This window comes from Rhinolophus sinicus, linkage group LG05 (assembly GCF_036562045.2).
Source record: "Rhinolophus sinicus isolate RSC01 linkage group LG05, ASM3656204v1, whole genome shotgun sequence".
Taxonomy (NCBI): Eukaryota; Metazoa; Chordata; class Mammalia; order Chiroptera; family Rhinolophidae; genus Rhinolophus; species Rhinolophus sinicus.
Genome location: NC_133755.1, coordinates 148,210,853 through 148,234,134, shown reverse-complemented (window position 1 = coordinate 148,234,134; position 23,282 = coordinate 148,210,853). Strand labels below are relative to the sequence as shown.

The window sequence follows — 23,282 nt, the reverse complement described above, 5'->3', positions numbered from 1 at the left end:
TATGAAATACCTTTTGCCATTTACTTAAATGTTATGATTTATGTTTATTACTTTCATGTTTTTAAAGCTTTAAGAAATTTTAAGGGAATTCTAAGGTCTTCAATCTTTTTTACACTTTACTAAAAAATAAAATTGCATTTTTTGGGGATGCAATTTTATTTACTCCTTAGTTCATGCAGTACTTGAACCTGAAATATATTCACACAGATACAAGTAAGGGGAAATGGGGATTAGGAGTATTTATTCCTCATGCTTAACTGGTTTTTGTACTTTCTTGAAATGTGCATACTACTCTACTGGCATTTAATCATTACTACATAACTTGATAAACATTTTTTACTGAAATCTGTCTTATTTCGTTTCAAAGAAGATTATATTTTTGAAATATTACAAACATTTGAATCCTTGTGATTAGGTTAAATGTGAATAGAAGTAATAACAGTGAAAAAAATACAGAGGAGCAATGGCACAGTTAGACAAAATTTACAGTTGGTTTTAAATTATGTTTTGTGCTTAGAGTTGAGAAGCATCACAATTGATATTCTATGAACTAAAGTACTTCCAACAAAATAATAAGAGAGACAGAGAAGACTGACATCTCAAGATATATTAGAAAGCAGCTTAATTCCCAATTCAATATCTTATTATTTTATGGAAAATGCTTAAATTGGTTGCCGTTGTCACCTTAAAATAATAATAATAATAATAACAATAATGAAACATTTGGCTAGTTAATCCTTCTCATCTTACTATCATATCATATCAGTTAATGTCATATCATATCATATATCATATTGTATTTTTCTGGAACTGGGAAAATAAATGAAAAGTGAGATATTTATAATTTTAAAACTATGTAGTTCAGCAACTGAACTGCTGGCTAAGTGTACAACAAGGAAATAGAGATGAGGAGAATATCAGTAAGAATCATTACAAAGAGAAGAGATGATCACCCAGTAGGAAAAACTTAGAATATGTAATTAAGAGGCCTGGCTTTACCCATAGATTTAAAACGAATTCTCTATTTTATTTTATTTTTTCCAGTGAGCCTCTCTGAGTCTTAGTTCTTTGTTATTTTTGTTTGTTTTTCATCTGCAAAATGTGGTTTAGAATTTCTATTACTTCAAATGTTTGCAAAAGGTGGTGGGGCATAAACTACATTGCAACAGCCACAATAACAAAGTAACCTATTCCATAGGTAGCTTACTGGGTTGCTGTATGAATCAAGTTCAGTAATATAGAGCTTTACAAACTGTAAAGCACTAAACAAATACTATTTTTAACAAAGAGATAACCAGGGAATGCTGAGAGAGAGCATTGGATTGTGGGTTTGAACTATAAACTCAGGTGAAGAGAATTGGGACTAAAGTTTGTTGAGGTACTAGGAGGAGGGTCTGGTGAGAAAATAAGGGACCTGTTCAAATAACACAGAGTGAGGTACAATTGGATACCATATTGTAGGGTTAGTCTTTGATTTAGACCAGCATAACTATGTAAGTTAAAAATTGCAAACTGTTTACATAAATATGATTTAATTTTATTTGCTTTATCATTGCAAGGTGGATATGTTATAACCCAAATGACAGATGAAGAGATTGAGAAAGCTAGTGGTTAAATGCTTTAGCTAAGTCCACAAAGTTAAGGAATGTCATTGTTGGTATCAGAACCTTGGATCCTTAACTTCTAAGTTAGTGTGGTTTCTGCCACATGTCAGTGATAGTTTGGGTATGGAAAGATAAAGTAATAAATATGGATGCAAGTTTAAAATGCCTGGACCAAATATCTATTTTTTCAACCCATATTTTTCTATCAGGAGAGTGCTGAAGCCAGGAAACTGCTCCACCAGTGGGAATTAGAGGACAAAGCTACTTGAATCACATCATAAACATTCAGACCAATCAAAGCAACCTTCAAGAAATGACAAGAAACCACTGTTTTGAGAGTCCATGCAAGTAAGCCAGTAAATAATAATATTTATTAAATGTCCCATTAGAATAACATTGAGATTTAGTCCTTTACCTACATAATTCCAAAGCTACAAAATTTAAAGATGGTAAGATGGTAACAACTAACAAAATACCCAGAACTTCTAGGAAGGACAGAGGAACGGGGTGAACCAATGAGTTGTGCTATATTTATGAAGTTAAATCCTATTAGGAAACAATTACAAAGAAAATTATTGGATAATGAGAGATTTCAAGATATACTATTTTAGAAAATATTTAATGCTATTAAATCAAGGCTTAACAGAATAATTTGGGTACATTTAGAGAGTGCATGTGATTTGATCTGCATGTTAAAATACTTGTACTCAAAGGGGTTAGGTTTATTTTACACTTTTTGTGTTTTCCCTTCCTCATGTTTTTCCATGTGTAGATCATTTGAACATTTATTAACCATGTTTTAGTAACTATGAGTACATTAGTTTATCACAATGAAATTTATATTTGATAATTATTTATATAAAATAATAAATCACTTATCTAGTGTAGAAAATCACTGATTTTACTTAAATGAATTTTTAAAATAAATGACGGTTTTTAGAAGATAATCCAGGCCCATAGGCTCTTCTTATGCTAGTATTTGGTAAATAGTAGAATCTCAATAAATGTTACTTGAATGATTCAAAAAAATAGATGGGGATTATCTCTGAGCCTTAGTTTCCTTAAAATGAAGATTAAAATACCTATGGTAATGTTTTGTTTATTTGTTTTTTTAATGAGGAAATTTATACGTAATTCCTATTGTAGTGCTTGGGACACAACAGCTGCTTAAAAATGGTAGGTGTTAAATAAACATCAATGTCCTCTCTCACTTCCTGTGTTTTTTTTATTTTTTTTTATTCATTTTAAATCGAAATCATTCTAAAGTGCTGCCCATACTTTTCTTAAATGTAAAGTATCTATACTGAATATTCTAAATAGACTGATACTATTGTGCTTTCAAAGTTCAGGCTATACTCTTAAATTTTTTGGTGTTATGCCTACTGACTGGCTCCTTAAGTGATTTTTCCCTTCATAATCTAGGAGAGTGCTTTATTGTCACTGTACTTCTAGTATATAGGTTGATTAATCATATAACCACATTTTTAAGAATTTGGGTAAAACGAAAGTAAATATGTCTGAGGAATCCTTCCCTTACTAAAAGATATAAAATTTAGAGCCTGGGCTTCTTATTAGCAAACTTATTAATCCAACAAACACTTATTAAGTGTTGGGCATTAGGTGGCATATAAAAATGAGGAAGATGTGTCCTTTAGTTTACAGACTTACAATCAAGTCATACAAGGTACAATATTATAATTCAAGATGGATTATGTCTTTAAATTAGGAAATACTCATTTTTGAGTTGGAGAGGAAACAGTATAAAAATTGTGAGCACATTTGGAACAGAATAAATTGTTGGTAAGTATCTTCTGAGTTGAATTGAAGAGTTAGCATTTTTCCAAGATCTTAAAGGTCTTAAAGACTACAAAGAGCAAATAATAAAGGGTACCAAATATACGGCAAAAATTAAGCAGTGGGAAAGCTAATAATCTCAATAAATGTCTTCTGAATAAGTATATTTTAACTCAATACTTGAGTTAGGAATGTAGAACTGAAATGAGTTGTTTTGATCTGTAACTTTCTCCTAACCCCTTACCTGATACATTTCATGCTGTGCTGAAATTGAGTAGTGCTATTTCTGTAGAATTTACTAGTGTCAGATTGTATTTTCCAAAGATGGCTGCAGCAATATTTCCCGCAACACGTGCTCTTCAGCAAGGCAACAATAGAACCCATTTTGGACAGTAGGAAGCAGATGGAAGTGAAGGGATGAGTGAACACAGCCAAAGAAATTGTGGTCCAGAGCACTCTATGTCAGGGCTGCAAGGAGGAAGGAGCCAATCTCTTAGTGAAAACCTAGGGGTGAGGAACAGACTTGAAACCAGAACCACTGAAGGCACCTCCATGGAACCACGCTTCTGGTCCTGCCCCTCCCACCTGCCCATGCCTATGTATTAAGTTGGTACAAAAGTAATTGTGGTTTTTGCAATTTTTTTTTAAACCTTTTAAACCGCCATTACTTTTGCATCAATCTAATACTAAATGACAGACAGCAGAGAATTACCCATATGCAAAAACAAATGAACCAATCAACTAACCAACAAACAAAAAACAGTGAAAGGCTTTCTCTAGAGCAATTGAACACATTTTCTGAGGAACAGCTGAGGTTGGCTGAGGTGGATTGGGGTGTCTAAATTAAAACCCTGTTTATGTTGACATCTGGAGACCCAAATCTCCAGGCAGACTTCTCATCTGCACTTTCTAACTTCAAACTTGCCCTTTGACAAGCTCTGCCCAATGACTCAGAGCTAAGTCATCCTTCCCTTTCAAAAATAGATGTATAAATTCCACAGCAGAGGAAACCACCCAGCTACCTTGAATCAACAGCCTATTCATTTGTTGTTAAAAATAAAGGAACGTTTAGGGATCATTAGGCGTGTGAGTAAAACCAGCAGCGCAAAAAAGATCAAAATTCACAAAACAACAAAACCCAGAGCAAGCAGAGATAATTCAGGGAACAGAAGAGATATTTAAAAATGTAATTTATATTTAGGGAAATTAAAATTTATATTCATGTAGCAAAAGAAAATAATAATAATAGAAGAATAGTTAAAGAAAAGAGAAGGGGTTCTTGGAAATTCAGAGAAGCCAAAATATAGTTTAATGAAAGAGCTGGAATATGAAATTAATGAAGTCTTTCAATACATAGAAAGAAAACAAAGAGGTAAAAAATATGAAAAAAAAAATAAGAAAAATAGAGAATTACTTCAAAAGTACCAGTATCTGAACATCTCACTAGATAGGAGTCCCAGAAGAGAAAATACGAATGTGAAAGGCAGCAAATGATCAACGAAATAATAAAAGGAAAATTTCCAGAGCCAAAGACAGGAAATGTCTTCGGACCAGAAATGCTTACCATAGCCTGGCCAGGGTGCATGAAAATTACATCATTGTGAACTTTCCACACACATGTAATAAAGACAAGATTCCAAAATTTACTGGAAAGTTAATGAAGAGAGGGATAAGAGGAGAAAAGAGAGAGAAGAAGGAGAAATCCTACTTTCAATCAGTGGGTGTGGGAGGATGGGGGTTAGTGAGAAAACACTGGAGGGATGCTTCTCAAGTTCTGAAGAGAAAAATAATATTGAGTTTATGATTCTATACTCAGCCCAAATTGTCAACTGAATGTGAAATCCAAATAGAAATATTTTTCAGACATGCAAGAATTGAGAAGTCATACCATCCATACATTTTTTTTTTCTTGAGAAATTGTTATTCTAGTAAGGTGTGAGAGAAAACCATGGAAGTTAAAGATCTGATATCCAAGAAAGAATTTAACTCAGAAAGCAGGAAAGGAAAATATTTGCATGTAACCTATTCAGACAGCCTAGAACACAGCTAGTACAGGTTGGAGGAGGGGACTGGTGGGCTCAGGGGTGGTATATCTAGAGAAAGAAAAAAGAGAAGAGGTTCCAAGATTAAGGGATTGGAAAAATGTAGCATATTGTGGAGACAGATTCTTCTTTCACCCAAAGGGAAAATAGCTGAACTCTAGGATAAAACAAAAAAAAGTGTTTAAGTCTATCATGGTTAAAATATGAAGCAAACTAGAATATGCATAGAATATTAGAAAAGAACATACAATTGATTTTGATGCCAGCAACCAACATTCCTCATTGAGTGACATGGGGTTAGGACACTAGAAGTGTGAAGAGGAAATATGATCTTAGCACACTGTTTGGTTTTGAAATACAAACAATTTTATAGGCATAATAACAAAGCACTGTATATAGATGTTCAGCTAAAGAAGTAACCAATAGGCAAATATGTGAACCATTTTTCACTCATCTGGACACTACCAGTGTCCCGCACAGTGATGTATCACATGACAGAAATTCGATATATATTAATTGAACTGATTCTTAGTCATAGCATTATTTCCAAAATTAAAAAAAAATAAAATTTATCAGAAAAGGCATTTTGGTTTAAACAACTTTTAGTTGAATCTACATAGAGAAAATCTTAAAGTGATTTAAAATACAAAAATAATAGCATAACTCAGAATGTAAACATTTCAGTAATTTCTGGTTATACTTAAAACAAATTCTAAAACTTTTACATGTGACCCTGTATGTCTGGCTTCTTTTCAACTTTTACATATAGGGATTCATGGCACATTCTCAGCATCTCTACCTACAGGAGGTTCCATACCATTATCATCCATTTCAAGCACTCTCCAATGTCATTTTCTGTTTCAGCTGAATCGTTGTTGTATCATATGTTCTACTCACCACAGGTGCCATGATTCTTTCCTTTTAAACTAGTGTTTATTTTTCATTTTCTGCTAGAATGTAAGTTCAAGGAGCAAGAATGATGTCTGTCTTGTTCATTCCTATATCCTATTTTTTTTCAGTGACTGGCATGCAAATTTGTTGATTTGCTGAATAACTCTGGTCTCTCTGAGTCCTTGTGTGATTTGGGAAGATAAGATGACATATTTGGGTAAAAGGACTGAATGGGACTCACCCAGCTATTGATCATTTAATTTTTCTAGTAGGTTAAAGACCCAAGACAGATAGATGTTCATAGATGTATCACAGATAGATGTGAGACTGAAACATACTACAAGTTTTAATACATATGAAATCTATATTCTCAGTGACATCTTAAGTGTCTTAACAATGTCTAAAACAATGCCATCACTAAAAATCATAGTGTTTGAAGGGACATTGCTGTCTTTAGAAAAAAATCACAAATTTGGGCTGTCATGTAGGCACAGATTTAATATTTCAGCTTAGACAAGCTTGGGTCCATTTAAAAGTGGCTGGGTTGCAACACAGAATTGAATGAATCAGGTTTCTCATATTTAAAAAGCTAAAACATGTTATTATGGATGATTTAGAAAATTAATAAGGAAGGATGCTGTGGAATTCTTATAGTAGAATTCTAGCAAATCTAGTTTTAATGAATATGAAAATGAACACGATGATACTGACAATATATCTCCTTTTGTTACTCCCCAAATTGCTGAGAAATAGAGATTTAAAGAGGATAAAGGCAATAATCGCAAGTACAATGCCAAAGTACATTATTAATAAAACAATAAAACCTGTCATTGTGTGAGATGCCAGGCACTGTGCTGAGCCATCAACATACATGACTTCATTTATTTTTCCTAAAGAACCTTTGATGTCATCCCCATTGTACAGGTCATCCCTATGTTCAGGGATGTTAAATAATTTAACCAAAGTCACCAATTTAGCAAGTGGTATAAACAGGCTTCTAATCTCCAATGTGATATTTTTAAGGTGAAAATCATGAGGTAATGGAAAATCAAGACAATTTAAATGAGGGAGGAGATAATCTTTCCTCAAATATTTATTCTGTCTAATCAAAACAATCTAAATTTACAGTAAAAAATTACAGTATTTTTTATGATTCCAAGACTATATTAGTAAATAATACACTAAAGTCATAAAAAACAAAGTGACAGAGAATTCAATGGTTTGATAATAAATTTTATAATAAGAAGATCCAAGAGTTTTAATAAATCTTTCCCCCTAATAGAACAAATTTTTTTGTCAAACAAGAATGCCTTTGCTGAATAGGATTTTTGTTATGAGAATAGTGTTTAATGTCATTAAATGCTTTGGGAAAACCCGTGAAGAAATATTTGTGTGCGAGGTCCTAAAATTCAAATGCTAATTAAAGCAATTAATTTTTTAGTAGTTAAATACTATCTTTAATGCTTACTTCATAGTAAAAACAAAAGAGTGTTCTAAGTTTCATTTTGTGATTTTTACAATTTAATATAATTTGGATCATTCATTCATTCATTCATTCATTCATTCATTCATTTATTTATTTATTTATTTATATTGGGGAATATTGGAGAAGAGTGTGTTTTTTCAGGACCCGTCAGCTCCAAGTCAAGTCGGTTTTTTTCAATCTAGTTGCGGAGGGCACAGCTCACTGGCCCACATGGGAATTGAACCCATGACCTGTGTGTTACGAGCACTGCACTCTAACCAACTGAGCCAACTGACTGCTCCATAGTTTGGATCATTATGCAAAGAGTAAAGTCAGCTTCCCAAGACTACTTTATTTCTGGCTGTATAGTATATACATGGAAATAGCATTAAACTTCTTGTGACTTTTTGCCATGTTCCCCAGTCATGCTTCTAGGTCTCTACACTGACTATTTAATGTGACTGATCCCATAACAACTAGCTCTTTTGATTTTTCAACATATTGTGAGTTTTTGTGTTGCAAAATCTATAATGTGATAATATGTTACCTATGGGAAATTTTAAGGGGAGGGCAAATATATTATTTTCAAATATTTTCTGCAAAACATACATACATACCCACACACTCCCATCTCACCCATCAGTCACACCGTCTCAAAATCAGACATTAGAGATTTGTTTCTTTTTCCCCAAATCAGATCTTTCTCAAGTAATATGAACTATGACTTGAAGTAACAATATCAGCAATGCCTGGGTTTTCTGAGATAAAAAAAGGTAATATTTCTTAATAAAATCTTTGGATCAAAAAATGTAAGGAGTTATTACTATTTACATTTCTGCAGTAAAATTAGTTTAGCAAATACTTTCTTCTATTACTGCTAAGAGCTCAGCATTGATAGGATAAACTCTGCCTTTGCAATATTTCCAGTTAAGAGTCATAATTTAAGATGGAAACTGGATGGGTTCAGAAGTGTTGGGATACTCAGTATATAGACACAAAGACTAAGAAGAGAAATAATAGCTAATTTCAAATAATACAATTCTGAAGGAGAAGATGATTTGCTACATGCTACTCTAAATTACAAAATTAGTGTCACAAGGTTAATATTAAAGGGGAAAGAAGGTTTCAGTTCAATATGAGGAGGTGTATCTTATGAATCAGAACTGGCCAACAGTAGTTGCAATGCATTGACAGAGGGTAAGTTTTATCATGACAGGTGTTCAAGAAGAGGATGACTAATAATTTCTCAAAAATGTTCTAGAAGGAATCTCTTACCTGCAGAGATTTGTTTGGATCAAGCGACTGTTAATCACCTCACTGTTGTCCAAGAAGGACCAGGATACAAGGACATGGTGGAAGGAAAGTGTGGGTACAATCAGCCTATTTTCTAGGGAATTTCTTCCTGATAGGGAGCAATTTTATGAAAAGATCTCTATAGATAACAGGAAAAGCTAACACCTGACTTTTAATGCATTCTATGTATTTATTAACTCATTCATCATTTCATCAATACAACAGTATTTTCGGAGTGCCCATTGTGTGAAAACACTGTGATGACAGCAAGCTTGGAAGGCTTACAGATGTAGCTTGAATACTTATGGTATTTAGAGGGAGACCCAAGTGGCAAGTAATAGAAAGGAGAGCAATATTATGTTGGGTGAGGTGTGGGTGAGGATGGGGAGGGGTTGGGTAAGAAAGAAATGTCAAAAACAAAAAAATAAAACCCAAAACATTAACAATTCTTTCCTCCCTCCCTTCTTTCTCCCCTTCCCTCTCTCTTTCCCTCCCTCTTTCCTCTCTCTCTCTCTCTCTCTCTCTCCCTCCCTCCCTCCCTCCCTCCCTCCCTCCCTCCCTCCCTCCCTCCCTCCCTCCCTCCCTCATTTGGGGAAATAACAGTTTTCATCAGTCTTTTCTTATATACTAGCTGGCATGGACTGCCCATTTTCCATGAACCCCATCGGAGGGTAGCCTGGCTATTCATCTATAATAGCACCTCTTTTCCATCTTATTAAAAACATTTATACTAATGTAGCTTTGATAGAATTTGGGTAAAATTCTTTGCTTTATTACTGAAAACCCCACATAGTAGTGGGTTTACACAAAATAGATATTCAATATTTGTTGAATATATAAATGAATAAAGGATACCAAATTTTACTATATGTTTTATATAATATTTTCTGCTTTAATGTATAGTGTTTCATCTAATGTTCTAAGTAACCCTATGAATTATTATTTATATTTAATTTTTGTAAATTCAATTTACTATTTAAAATAGAATTTTGGTCAAAAATAACATTTTTGGTCAATACATCTACGTGTATATGAGCTAAATATGTGCACAGTCATGAACTGAGAATAATTCAGTTCAAGACTTAAATCCAACTTTGAAGGACTTTGCAGCAGGTCAGGAAGTATAAAATACATTTTATCATTGAGCAAAGTGGAGCTTAGGCAGAATTTACTCCATATCAAGTAGCCTTAACTGGAATTCAACTCTTCTAACCACAAAATTACTTGTTTTTTCCTAATAAACTATCTTAATGTCTATCTTTTTGTTGAGAGTTTTGCTAATTGGGATACCTGAAGAAGATGGGATATGAAGGATAGGTGTATATCTCTCCTTTCTGAAGAATCAAATAGAGTATACCTCACTGGCTTCCACGTATTAAACAGAGCTGGAAGTCTTCAATTTTCAGTCAAACTTTGGTAGCTCAGATATTTTGTAAGCTTGATAAAAACAAAATAATAATAATGAAAATTCTTAAAGCAAAACTGAAGGTTGTATTGAGTGTTAATGAAATGCTGTTTTTAAATACATATTACTTAGCTTTTCTGGGCTCAGTTTCCCTGTTTGTAAACAGAGAACACAATTGGATTATGTGGTATCTAAGGTCCTGCCAAGAGTAGGATTATTTTCAGTATCATGAAGAAATTTCTCGTATTTTTCCCCCAGCTATTGGTAGCGTGTTTCTTTCTTTCTTCTTATCACTCTAATTGTAGACAACCTTCCCAGCATGTACATTAATTTATGGTGGCCGATGAAGATGGTTTCCAAAAATACTTATAAGATTATACATCTTCCTGTCTAATGACACTAATTTTGTTAACTACTGTTAGCAAGTTGGGAGGAGGGAATTATAAAACCACATGCCATTAGCTACTCTACAGTCTGATTCATACTGGTGTATCATTTTTAGGTGTTCACACTTATCTCTTTGTGAAGTGGGTAGAAATTATATTCTCTTATTTGTATCTCCAAAACATATCACCTCACAGTGAAAGACATGTTGGTAGTATCTTGCTGACAGGAAGAATGGTCTGTGTCAGCGATAACGACCATGTTTCTGTCCTCTGACCCTCCCATTTTATCTCCTGGGTGCCACCTCTCTTACCTTCTATAGGCTTGCTGGCCAAATTTTTAAATGACCATTCTGTCAAGCTTTTTCATGTGGTGAGGACATCCAGACTGCCACACTTACCAAATACAGAAAATGACATTTGCAATCGCCCAGAAGTCACCTCTGTTCTGACTCAGTGGTGGCCAACGACACAGACTAAAACACGTGAGAGAACTGTTGTTTGTCCTGGGAAGAGACACGTTTTCTAAAGAAAGAAAACTATTTTGAAACTTCTGGATGTGATGACCTTTCTTGTTCACACTCAGTAAACACATTAGCTGTGTTTGTCTGATTGTCAACTAGCCATGCTTTTGCCGGGAATACTGGCATCGATGCTGTTTATAGCTTTGAAAAATTCTGTGGGAGAAATGAGGACTTTAGCACATTGTAGATGTTATGATTCCTGAGTGTCTAACAGAATTCTCAGAACCATTATAATTAATTAACTTTTTAATCAGGAAGACTGAGTATTTTGTTGTTAGGTTTCAAGAGGAGTTCCTTTGAAAAACAGTAAAATAATAAAGGCTTGGATTGAATCTTCTTTCTAAGGCTAGTCACGTCTCACATTATTGAGCACTTGAACTGGAATTTATAGGGGAAATGAGGCCAAATTCAGGAGGCTTCAGACTCCACAGGCCAAGTTAAAAGAAATGATTCTGTCCCTCAGTTACAGTGTGTGTCCCTGGCCCTGACTTGCTTTTTCACCAAGAGATGGTGTTTGTTCCTGACATGAGGGAGGCCAGGAAAGAGATCACAAATGACAACGAAAATCATTAGGATAATGACATAAAGCAGAAAACTAGACTGAGTATGGATTTGGAGCTTCCCCTTTGTATTAAGCTGAGCCACACAAAATTGAAAATTGATGTTTTTATTAGTCAAAAAGGTAAAATAACAGAAATTTTATATGGTTCAAACTTACTTTTTTTTTCTGACTATAATGGAGGAAGAAGGATTTAGAGAATTCTATTATTAGGTCAGCTAGTCTGCTTCCTTTTTGTGCAAACACAACTTGCACAAGTTAAGTGATCAGATCTACAATATTTTAAATACAGGGCAATCTAAAACAAAATTTTAGTAGAAACAGGATGATTAAATCTACTAAATAAACCATTTCTCTTATAAAAACCAAGTAAATTACTGGGGCAATATCATGAGATTATTACTAACTTCTGAAGCCAGGATACAAGAGTTCAAATTATAGCTCTGACACATATTACCTTCACATTGAGCAGGTCACTTACTCCATCACACAGTTAGTTCCTTACCTTTAAAATGGGAATGATAATATTAGGTTGGTGCAAAAGTAATTGTGGTTTAAAAGGTTAAAAATAATTGCAAAAACTGCAATTACTTTTGCACCAACATAATAGTACCCATCTAATAAAGTTGCTGCAAGGATTAAATGAGTTAATGCACACAAAACATGTAGGATGACACTCAATAAATGTTAGCTATTGTAAATATTGTTACTTATAATTACCAATAAACAAATAGTGCTGTGGAAGAAAACTGATTAGATGTACAGATGCCTGTCTTTTAAGATAGATTTTCAGACTAAAGCAACTGGTCTTACAGCCCCGTATTGTATTTTAGTACTGGCTAGAGTGTTAAGCAAAGTTCATGTGCACATTGGGTGATAATAATGTCAAAGATGACTGAAACATTTCACATGATGAGTTTCAGAGGAGCCAAGAACTCCAGTGAGCTCTAAAGATAGATCCACACCCTGCATACAATTAATCTCTTGCTGGTTTACCGATCAGAAGTGTGATGACCCCAGAGTGGGCCTTTTACAGGATAAGTGAGATTGGATGATGACAATGCTGTTGACTTGGTTGGTCATGATTTTTTAGCTTGTATCAAATTTTTGGTATCTGAAATTTTGTCACATAGATTTCTGTCACCAGAAAAGGGGTGCTGGTCTCTCTTGAACAGGGATTGTGTGAGGCTCAAGACATATATAACAACCAAGTTTTCATTTGAGCAGGGTGACAGATATGTTCTCAATATCCCACTAGGGGATGAAGTACCCGAGATAGCAGTGTTCCTGGTCAGATGACTGCTGAAAATACAGGAAGGCAGAAGCCAAAAGCCAGGCAGAAGTTTCAGGGCAGCAAGCCACTACCATTCCCATCTTCCACTGAAAATAGTGGAGGTCATGGACAAACAGACCCAGCCTCTAGAAAAATTAGTCCCTTTCATATAGTATTTAGCAGTGAATTTAAAATAAAAGTTCCCTGGTAATTGTTTTACTCTGATGATAGGGAGAGGAGATGGTTATTCAAACACTCTTAACCTTCCTGCTTCTTTCTCTGTCAAATTTGTTTGTTCTGACAATTCTACAACTCCAGTTACCCTTACTTAAGTCAAAGTAATTGAACATTGCTGGAAAAGAAACAACTAACTGGTTTCACTTTAAATTCACAATATTTTTCAAATGTGCACGCAATACTGCATGACAATCCTAAGAAGTTTCCTTGGAGTGTTCACTTGCTCCCTTTCCAACACCAGTATTTCATGCTTTTTTGCTTTCTCCTTTTTTTCTCTTCATCTGCTGACTTTCCTCTGTTCATTCTTTTTTCCTTCTCAAGGGCTTAGCTCATACCACGTGGCCCTGTTTCTCCTACATTACCATTGTATTCCTCTCTGTTGGAGTTTTCCCACTGGAAGTATAATCTTAAAAAACAAATTTCTTGACCCGCCACATCTCCAATCTACCAATAAATGTCATCCCTTCCCTTTACAGCAAAACCTATTGAAGGAGTTGTCTACGTTCTCTACCCTTACTTATTCTCCTCAACCCATTCCAATAAGCCCTCCCCTAAAATGCTCTTCTCAAGGTCAACAATGACTTTAGTGTAAATAAATTCAAAGGTACCTGCACTCTCCATTGCATTTGATAGAGAAGACCACTGTTTTCATCTCCACGCATTCTTCTTGTTTTCCTACTAACTCAGTGCCCACACCATCTCAGTTTTGCACAGCTTCACTTTCCCCGTTTTACCTTTCAATGCTGGTATGCTCTAGTGGCTCGCTCTTTCCTCCATGTACATTCATTCTGTAGGTAATCTTAATCATGGCTTTATATGCTGATAAATTCCACACTTAAAGCTCTTGCCTTGAACCACACGACAGGTCTCTGGACTCATATATCCAGTCATAGAGTTGGCATATATACTTAGCATAACAAACTTCCAATATCCTAAACAGTGCTATTAATGTATGTTTTCTCTCTTCCCACACATTTGTTCCTTTCCTATTCCAGTAGAGACCAATTTACCTGCAGTGTACCTGATTTGTACAAGACAAAACTGTATGTCAAACTGATTCCTTTCATTTTCTCATTCCTCACATACAACCCATCAGCAAATACTGTCAAGTGTTCTCTCCTTCTCCATCCTATGAAGGAATGTGTACAAGATTAGTAATATTTGCTTCTTAAATGTTTGATAGATTTTACCAGTGAAACCAACAGCCTGGATTTTGTGGGAAGTTTTTTTTTTTTTTTTTTTTTTAAATAACAGTTTCAATTTATTTAAAAGAAAGCTATTCAGGTTTTCAGTTCCACCTCTTATCAAGGAGATTTCAAAAAATTTGTCTATTTTAAGTTATCAAATTTGTAAGTATGAAGTTGTCCATTATATTTATTATAATTCTAGGGTCCATAAAATCTGTTGTGGTGAACCCCTTTTGCTCTTGATTGTAGTAATTTATGTTCTCTTTGCCCTTTTTTGTTGATCAGTCTAACTGGGGGTAATCAATTTAGTTGATGTTTTCCAAGATCCATCTTTGGCTTTATTAGATTTCTCTGGGTTTGTTTTCTCTTATCTGTATTATACCCTTTTGTCAACTTATTTTGGGTTTACCTTGTTCTTTTTTTCTGACTTCTTAAGCTGAAATATCAGGTCATTAATTTTTAGAGGTTCCCAAACCTTTGGTCTCAGGACTTATTTACACTCTTAAAAAACTATGGAGCTTTTATTTTTCTGGATTATATCTATGACTATCTATGGTTATATATCATATACAAACTAAAACATAAATGTTATAAATATATATTTATTAAAAATTACAATAATAAATCCATTACATGTTAATAAAGTAACATTTATAAAAAGTAACTATATTTTGAAAAACATAAATATTAATGGGAAGTGACCTTGCTTTAAATTTCTGCCTATTTCTTTATTATCTGGCTTTATAAACGATAGATGGATTCTTGTTTCTGCTTTTTTATTTAATCTATTAAAATATGTTGTTTGGGTTGGAGCTTATGAAGAAAATTCAGCTTCATGCAAATATGCAGTTGAAAGAGGGGAGGTTTATTTTAATAGCTTCTGATAATTGTGGATATTCTTCTTTAATAGTACACCAAAATTCAACTAGTTTTTCAAAGGTTAGTTTCAGTGTGGAATCTGAAACCATGTCTATGAACTTTTCTTACGCTTTTATATTAAAATATTCAATCTATCTTGAATTTTGAGTGGATCTTTGGATCTTTTATCTATTTTTTATAAATTTATTTTTGTAGTAACATCATGCATTGGTCATCAGAAGACTATCAATTCACAGTTATGCAAATCTCCCACAGATTGACACATTTCATTGCACAATATGAAAAAAGCTCGTTTGTTAATATCACTGCCGATCTCAGATAAGTTTTTAAACATTTGATATTTGGAATTCATTACTGATGGTGGCAGATACCAGTCTCCCCAAATTATAAATGTCCTATGAAAGTTCAAATATTTATTGTTGGCAAAAATTATTAGTTGTTTTCCTTGAAGTGACAAACTCAGTTTATATTTGACAAAATGTCTTATAAACACCAAAGTCTGATTAACCACTCCTTGTCTGTTAGTCATTATTTCAAGTAAAACCAATACCATGAAAAATGTGGCTAAGTTATCTCATAAATCAAATCATCACACAGGTAGTTTTCCTCAATATACCATACTTTACTATGCAGCTGAAGTTCTTTCTGTGTAATCTCATCTTGTCACACAGAAAGGTAAAATGCTGTGTATACCAGAGTTTAGATCTAATAAAATTAATATTTGTTATTGCTTTATCTGTGATATTTTTAAATGAAACTGGTGTTTTTCCCTTATTGCAAGTGATGGTGGAGGATACAATGATTATTACTACAGTTTGGTGCCATTGGCTTGACTTGTGCTAAGGCAAACAGCATTTCTACCTACTATTGCTTTTGCACCATCAGTGCAAATGTCAACAGTTAAAATAATAGCATTGTGATAAAAATAGTTTTCTCAAAGTGCCTTGGGTGATTCCAGGTTTCTGTGGACCACACTTGACAACCTCTGGCCTAGAGCAAAAAGAACAGGTACATATATACACATTTGATAATTCTTTTCCTACTAAAAATTTATTCTTTTATATACAGTATATTATTTTATTTATCGGATATTAACTTGGGAGATGTAATATGAGCAAGATAATTAAGACAATACAAATATCTAGAGAGAAATTAAGAAACTTTTTTTATGAACCTTAATGGTTTAATCACTGTGTAACCTAACTGACTATGATTATTGCATGTGTGCTTTTGGACAATAGATCCCCAAAGGTAAGCTTGTTATTACCTATTTGCACCTATTATAATAATAGTAGATGCCCTGTATTGAGCTCTTTAGTGTATGCCTGGTACTCTGCTAAATACTTTATATTCACTAATCCATTTGATCCTCATAATAATGTTTTGATGTGTGAATTATTATCTCTATCAAATAGATGAATGCCTGATAACTATGCAGCAAAAATGTGCTGAATTCATGAAGCCACTTGTCTAATGTTTCTCCTTCCTGTAATCACCTCCCCTACCACCACTCCATAAATGGTAGAAGTAAAACTCAAACCTGGCTATCTATGAAGCTAACCTTGTTTCCTACTGAGTGCTGTTAGGTATACTGATAGAGCGAGTGCATAACATTTGGCACCTTAACTCAGCTAATTAGCTCTGGAATTTAATTTTGGGAATTTTTTGAGGCAGTAACCAAGTAATTGTCATCTGAAAAACCCCTTCCTCTGCAAAGATCCAAAACCAATGTTGACCAATAACTGTCTTGATGACATCATAACCCCAGACAGGAAGAAACTTCCCTTTAGTAACTTTACCAGCTCACCTTCTAGCTTACTTTTCTAATCATCATGACTGATTATGTAGCTTAATAAAATTTGTTTAATAAAATTATTAAGGAATTTTAAAGATGTATATTTGTAGATGGAAGTTCCTTTCAAAAATTTTTAACTAATATTCCCTTCTGTCAGCTTTTCCATACTCTGCACTGCATTGAAACATGCAGAGAACACAACTGAAGGACTTTTAAAACAATTTAGGAAACATCTTCTTCAGAGCCCTAGACACACTTGCCAGCATAGGGAGAAAAATTCCATTAAAATTACTCTGCTTTTAAAGTGCTTAGGGGTTCATGGGAAGAAGTACTCAAAGCATGCAAATAAAAATAGGGTTTTATTCTAAAATACCTGAAAACGCTTTAGTAATATATTATTACATTTATTTTCTCTTTTACTTTTCCATATGGAAAAAAACAAAAGCAAAAAACCCACATCATGATAAATACTTTATCTTTTCTTCTTCTTTTCTCTGATCAAGGTCCAAGACAGTTACAAAGAAATACTCCCTAAGTAAAAGAAGAGAAAATTCTCAAAGAAGAGAACGTAAAACTTGATATCCTTATATCTCCCAGTAGACTGAAATTTATTTGGAACATAATATGATAAAGTGACTGACAATTCAACCTCCTAAAGTTTACGACACACCAGTATCCCTGAATATCTAACTTTTGCATTTGGCTGGTGCCTGTGAACTCACCATTTCAATAAAAACAAACTAGTTCAATTTCCTTGTCTGAGGCTTCATAAAAACTTAAAGTTTAAGTGTATTTCCTGCGCATCTTTACTATGATATTTAATAAGCTAAAAATGTAGTTCACTGTTGAGAAGTACTGTAGGAAAAAGTCACGTAAAAGCTGTTTCAAGTCTGAAAAATGGGGTGCTTTTGAGCCCATCAGAGGAAACGTGACATTTTTTTAGTTTCATGAAAATTTCTGATAGCTTAAATCTGCTTCTCTTTATTCCCCTCCTCCCATTATTTTTAAGGCATTTTCTTTACTCTTCTTTCCCCTCTGAATCAGATTACTACAGACATTACCTGTGTTAGAAATAGTCTTGTGATTCTTATGCCAGGGCTGATGAACTCCTGAATTTAATGGCATAGCTTACTCTAAATCTTCTTCACCAAGGAGGCATTTGACCTTCAGCACTTTGAATATAAAGCATTGTCTTCCCTTCCTTGTGATTGATCACATACCTGTTTGTCATTGAAAAGGTATATTGTTTTGACTAGTCAGCAAAAGAAAGAAAGAAAGAAAGAAAGAAAGAAAGAAAGAAAGAAAGAAAGAAAGAAAGAAAGAAAGAAAGAAAAAGAAAAAAATATCCCAGATGTATATGAGATTATAGTTGTCATCCTGTTGGAAAATTTAAAGCCTATAAGTAAAATTAATGCAACATAAATCAAACCCAGGATTTTCAATAGTTATGGTTTTTTCAGGAATATTTGCTTTTTAAAATGATATTGGTTTAATGGTAAATTAAAACAACTCAAATATATAGATTTTCAATCAGTTTGTCAAAATCACTCAGCCTGATCCTGTACTCCATACAAGTCACATTTAATTTCTTCTAAGGTCATCAGTGGGCCTTTGTGGGTGAGGCTTTCTTTGAACAAAAAGACCCTTTATCTTGGCTGTTTACATTTCTACCAGGCCTGTTTTTACAAAAGATTTGAAATATTTGACATACACACTTACTAGAATTTTAAAACTGTGTGAAGATGTTTTTCCCCGTACACTTCCATATTTTTTGTTTTTTGTATCAGAAGGTCAAAATACCTGAACAGAATTTAAAAATTTATAACTATTTAAATGACCCTATCCTATTCAAATTTTCCCCTACCGTGTAAATAAACCAAACACTCCCGTTCTGTGTTTCACTTTGATAATTAGGCATTGGGGGGGGGGGGGGGCGGGTTGGTTAACGATGGTTAGTCAGTGAAAGCAAATATTTTAAAAATAAATGATAAAAACTAAGTTTACTCAGCCTGGAGACTATTTGGTTAGTATTAACAGTCACAGAGACAAGTAAGTGCAGCTAAATTTAAATGTAACCAAAGTTATTTTAATAGCCTCTTTTTGTCTGAAGGTAAACAATCATCAGAATACAGATATTCCTTTGATCTCTCTAAAGATTTTAGTTAACGAATCAAAGTATTTAAGGTACAGAGCTTTCACTTGCCTCAGAGAATGCATCAAAAATTTGTCTCACAAGACAGGAAGAACTCTGGATTTTTACCAAAAATATAGTATGAACTGCCATTCAAAATAGAAATCAAATTAACCCAAAATGGAAAAAATAATAATTTTATTTTTTTAAAGTTACATGGGGACTAAAAAGATAAATAGGAAAAGAAAAGCATTATTAGCTGTATCTAGAGTTCTACGCTTAACTTACAATCTCCAGCAAAATTATTGTAAAAACAAGGTTAATGGGAGTCTGAGATTATATAAATGAAATTAGTTATGCATTAGTTACAGATTAATCTGATGTAACAAATATACCTAAAAGGCAGGGGATCAGACAAAAAGGTTTATTTCTCCCTCACATACCAGTTCAGAGGCAGAAGGGTGCTTCAAGGTAGTAGGTGGCTCTGCCCAGTAGGTCTTCAGGAACCCAGGTTTCCTTTATCTTGTGCTCTGTCATTTTCTAGGATGTTGACCTTATCCATGTGGTAGAAACTGGCTTATGGCAAGGTACATTCTAGACAGAGTATGTGGTCGAAGAGAATACTTAGAGGTGAGAATGGAACAGTGAAAGCCTGCGCCAATCTGATATAGGGCTGTATTGATATTAAAGGGTATATGGATAGAATGAGGTATGTGGATAGGAAGAGAAAAAAGAAGTGAGAGATTCTGAACCATTTCAGGAAAACGTTTTAGAGGAAAACTGAAAATAGGGTGATCTTATTAAATAATTGACAAGGAAGACACGGTCAATTATTTTGAAGATTGATTAAAGATGAGATAATATGGAAGATGAGACATGTAGAGAGGAAAATAGTGCCAAGTACACGGTTTGAACATCAGGAATTAGTAATTCAATATCAAGATGCACAATGGTATTAGAATGAGTAGCCACTTTCTAACCACCAGGGTGCCATGTAGATCCCACTGAGAAGGAAACAGCAGGGTGGCTGTGGCTATACTTATGTCTCTTATTGTTGAATTTCTGAGAAGCATGTTATCTTTCAGGAATCCTTAAGAAGAAAGTGGTGGGGAAGGAAGTACTCAGGACCTCACTATTGGTAACATTGAGTAGACAAGGACCCTATAAATCAGGGGTCACTGAACTTTTTCTGTGAAGGGCCAGATAGTATATATTTCAGGATTTGTGTGTCACACAGTCTCTGTCACAACTATTCAATTCTGCCATTGTAGGGCAAAAATAGCCATAGGCAATATATAAAGACATGATCATAGCTGTGTTGCAATAAAACTTTATTTATAAATAAAAGATAGAGGACTGGATTAAGCCCCCAGGCTGTACTTTATTGACCTCTGTTCTAAAGCAATGAAATGGGAGTAATTAGGTAAATTAGGCAAAGTTCTTTTGAATGGTAAGTTTATAAAAGTTTATAAATAAGTTGTACTTTACTAGATATAAACTATTTAGAGAGATGAAGGAGAACAACATAGGAATAGGATAAACAATATTCTTCAGGAGGTAATGAAAAAGATGTTGATGCCCTCAGAGGTGTAGATGCCTTGGAATAGGAGGAAATATATGCAATTTTTATTACATACAAATATCATTTCTTCTCTAAATGCATGGATTCCAAAATAAAACTCATAAACCAGCATAAATTGTAGCAGAAAACTACAAGACATTAAAAGTATATTTAGGATGATTTAAACCAAACGTGAACAAATGAATACTTATTAAACACTTAATTCTAGGAGTTCCTTTCTTTTCCTTCCTTCCTCCCTCCGTCCCTCCTCCCCCTCCTCTCTTTTTCTTCCTTTCTTTCCATTGATTTAGTCTGTCAGAGCTTCCAAAAAGAACTATCTGGTATACATAAGCAGATTCTAAATCTCATTTCAGACTTTCAAAATACAGTCATAATGTAAAAAGTTATATCAGGACAAAGTATACAATATTAATTGAATGTTATTATTCCCTCCAAAGGATTCTAAACATTAACCATTTTTATTGTTTATACGACACTATAGAGGTTATAAAGAATATAAAATAAATACTTTAAAAATATTACATTAGAAACATTTTCTTATGTAACAATGCTCTAGACCAAACAATATTTTTTATAAGATATACCGCCGCACATTTTTTTCTCAGTAAATAAAGGTCATCAGAAATGGCCTTAACTACTTTGCAAAGCCATGGTCAGGTGAGTAATATCAATGATCTTGACACCCCACTCTAGGCTGAAAAGGGTAAACGCGTTCTCAGTTTATAAAAGGATTTGCTTGCCTCAACATCCTGCCCTTGGTGTGCTAGTCATTCTGATTTTGAAACTCCTGGGCAGGAAAGCACTTTGGAGCAAATTTGCTTCTCCTGTACTAGTGCATTTCTCTGTACTAGTGCTATTATTTCTCACTGGTCCAGAGTCCAACTTGGAAATCTTCAAAAAAGTTGAGTGTTACTCTGTGATAATGATGGCCTCTCCTCGAAGTGCTTTATGCTTTATAAAATGTTTTCATCTAAATGATTGAATTCCAGGCTTCTGACCAGCCATAAAGGTAAGGAGACATGCAAAGAATGCAGTTCTTATTTTCTAAAGGAGAAAATAAACTCTAAGAGGTGAAGCAAACTCCAGTCCATAGCTGTTAAGAAAGAGCTGAAACAAACACAAGATCTCTTTTTTTCTGAGACTTTCCTGTCTAGTCCACGTCTCCGTGTCAAGCCTGTCCAGTTTTCCACCCCAGTATTTCTAAATTCATGCCCTCTTTCTACTTGCCACTGAGAACCTTGAGATAAACTTTCTAATAGTAACCAGGGAAAGAATATCACAACTAAACATATCAACAAGTGAAACAGCAACTATACAAAGGCTCCCATTACAAACACCTGACTATCAGCCAAGAAAGTGGAACTATAGGCCCTCTTATTCTGCATGTTAACTGTGTGCCCTTGGACAAATCAAACAACCTGTATGGCACTCAGCTTTCTTATCTATTAGAGGAAAGCATTGCATAAGATCCCTCCTACATATAAAATTCTAAAATATTACTAAAGGAATCCATATTTTTTTTAAAAAAATCTTGCTGTGTTACTCCCTTTTAGAATTGCTGGAATGAAGTTCAGAAGGCAAAATTACAACTGCCAATTTTTTAGCAATTTGGACTGTGTAGCACTAACTTAAACCCACCTGTGGGAATAGAGTTGGAGGCAACACACGATCTCAGCTTGCTCTGTTTGCATTTTCAAAACCACTAAGGGAAGTTGGACTGAAACTGGTTTTGGACAAATACAGAAACTCTATATCAAATTTGACATGAAAGATAACTCTATGCCATATTAATGACTCTTAATTGTATTAATAATTTCCTATTGTTTTGGCTTCAGTTATGCACAAAATAAAAAACAGCAACAAAAAAACCAGCATGGTTACAATTTAATTTAATCTATTAAGACTCTCCAACATGGGGTACAGGTGCATGCTATTTGAATGTATTTAACTAGTATGGTTTAAAATTTATGTAACTGATAAATCGCAGGCTTGATTAGACTGACCAGTCTGCATTTTCTGAAACTCTCCTGGGAGCCATTTTGCTTCTATTATCTTCATTTATCACCAGGCACCAATCTTAGCTTGAAGAATTTCCAAAGATAAAATGGTCAGTCTCACAATGAACATCAACTCCATGCCTCTTATTCCCTCTCTCGTCTTCTCCTATTTTCTGACCCTTAGAAAAGATGATTATAAAGAAGAACACATACTTCTTAACAGTATCCAGAACAGCTGCCC

General features: G+C 34.1%; 1 long non-coding RNA gene across 1 annotated transcript in view; it reads left to right on the top strand.

Moving 5' to 3' along the window:
- Nucleotides 1–1,822: 1,822 nt before the first annotated feature.
- The window catches only part of LOC109452181 (uncharacterized), a 151,840-nt gene continuing 130,380 nt past the window's right edge, over nucleotides 1,823–23,282 (top strand). The window contains exon 1 of the long non-coding RNA XR_002138106.2: nucleotides 1,823–1,952. This is a non-coding gene — a long non-coding RNA (uncharacterized LOC109452181). The remainder of the gene's footprint in view (nucleotides 1,953–23,282) is intronic.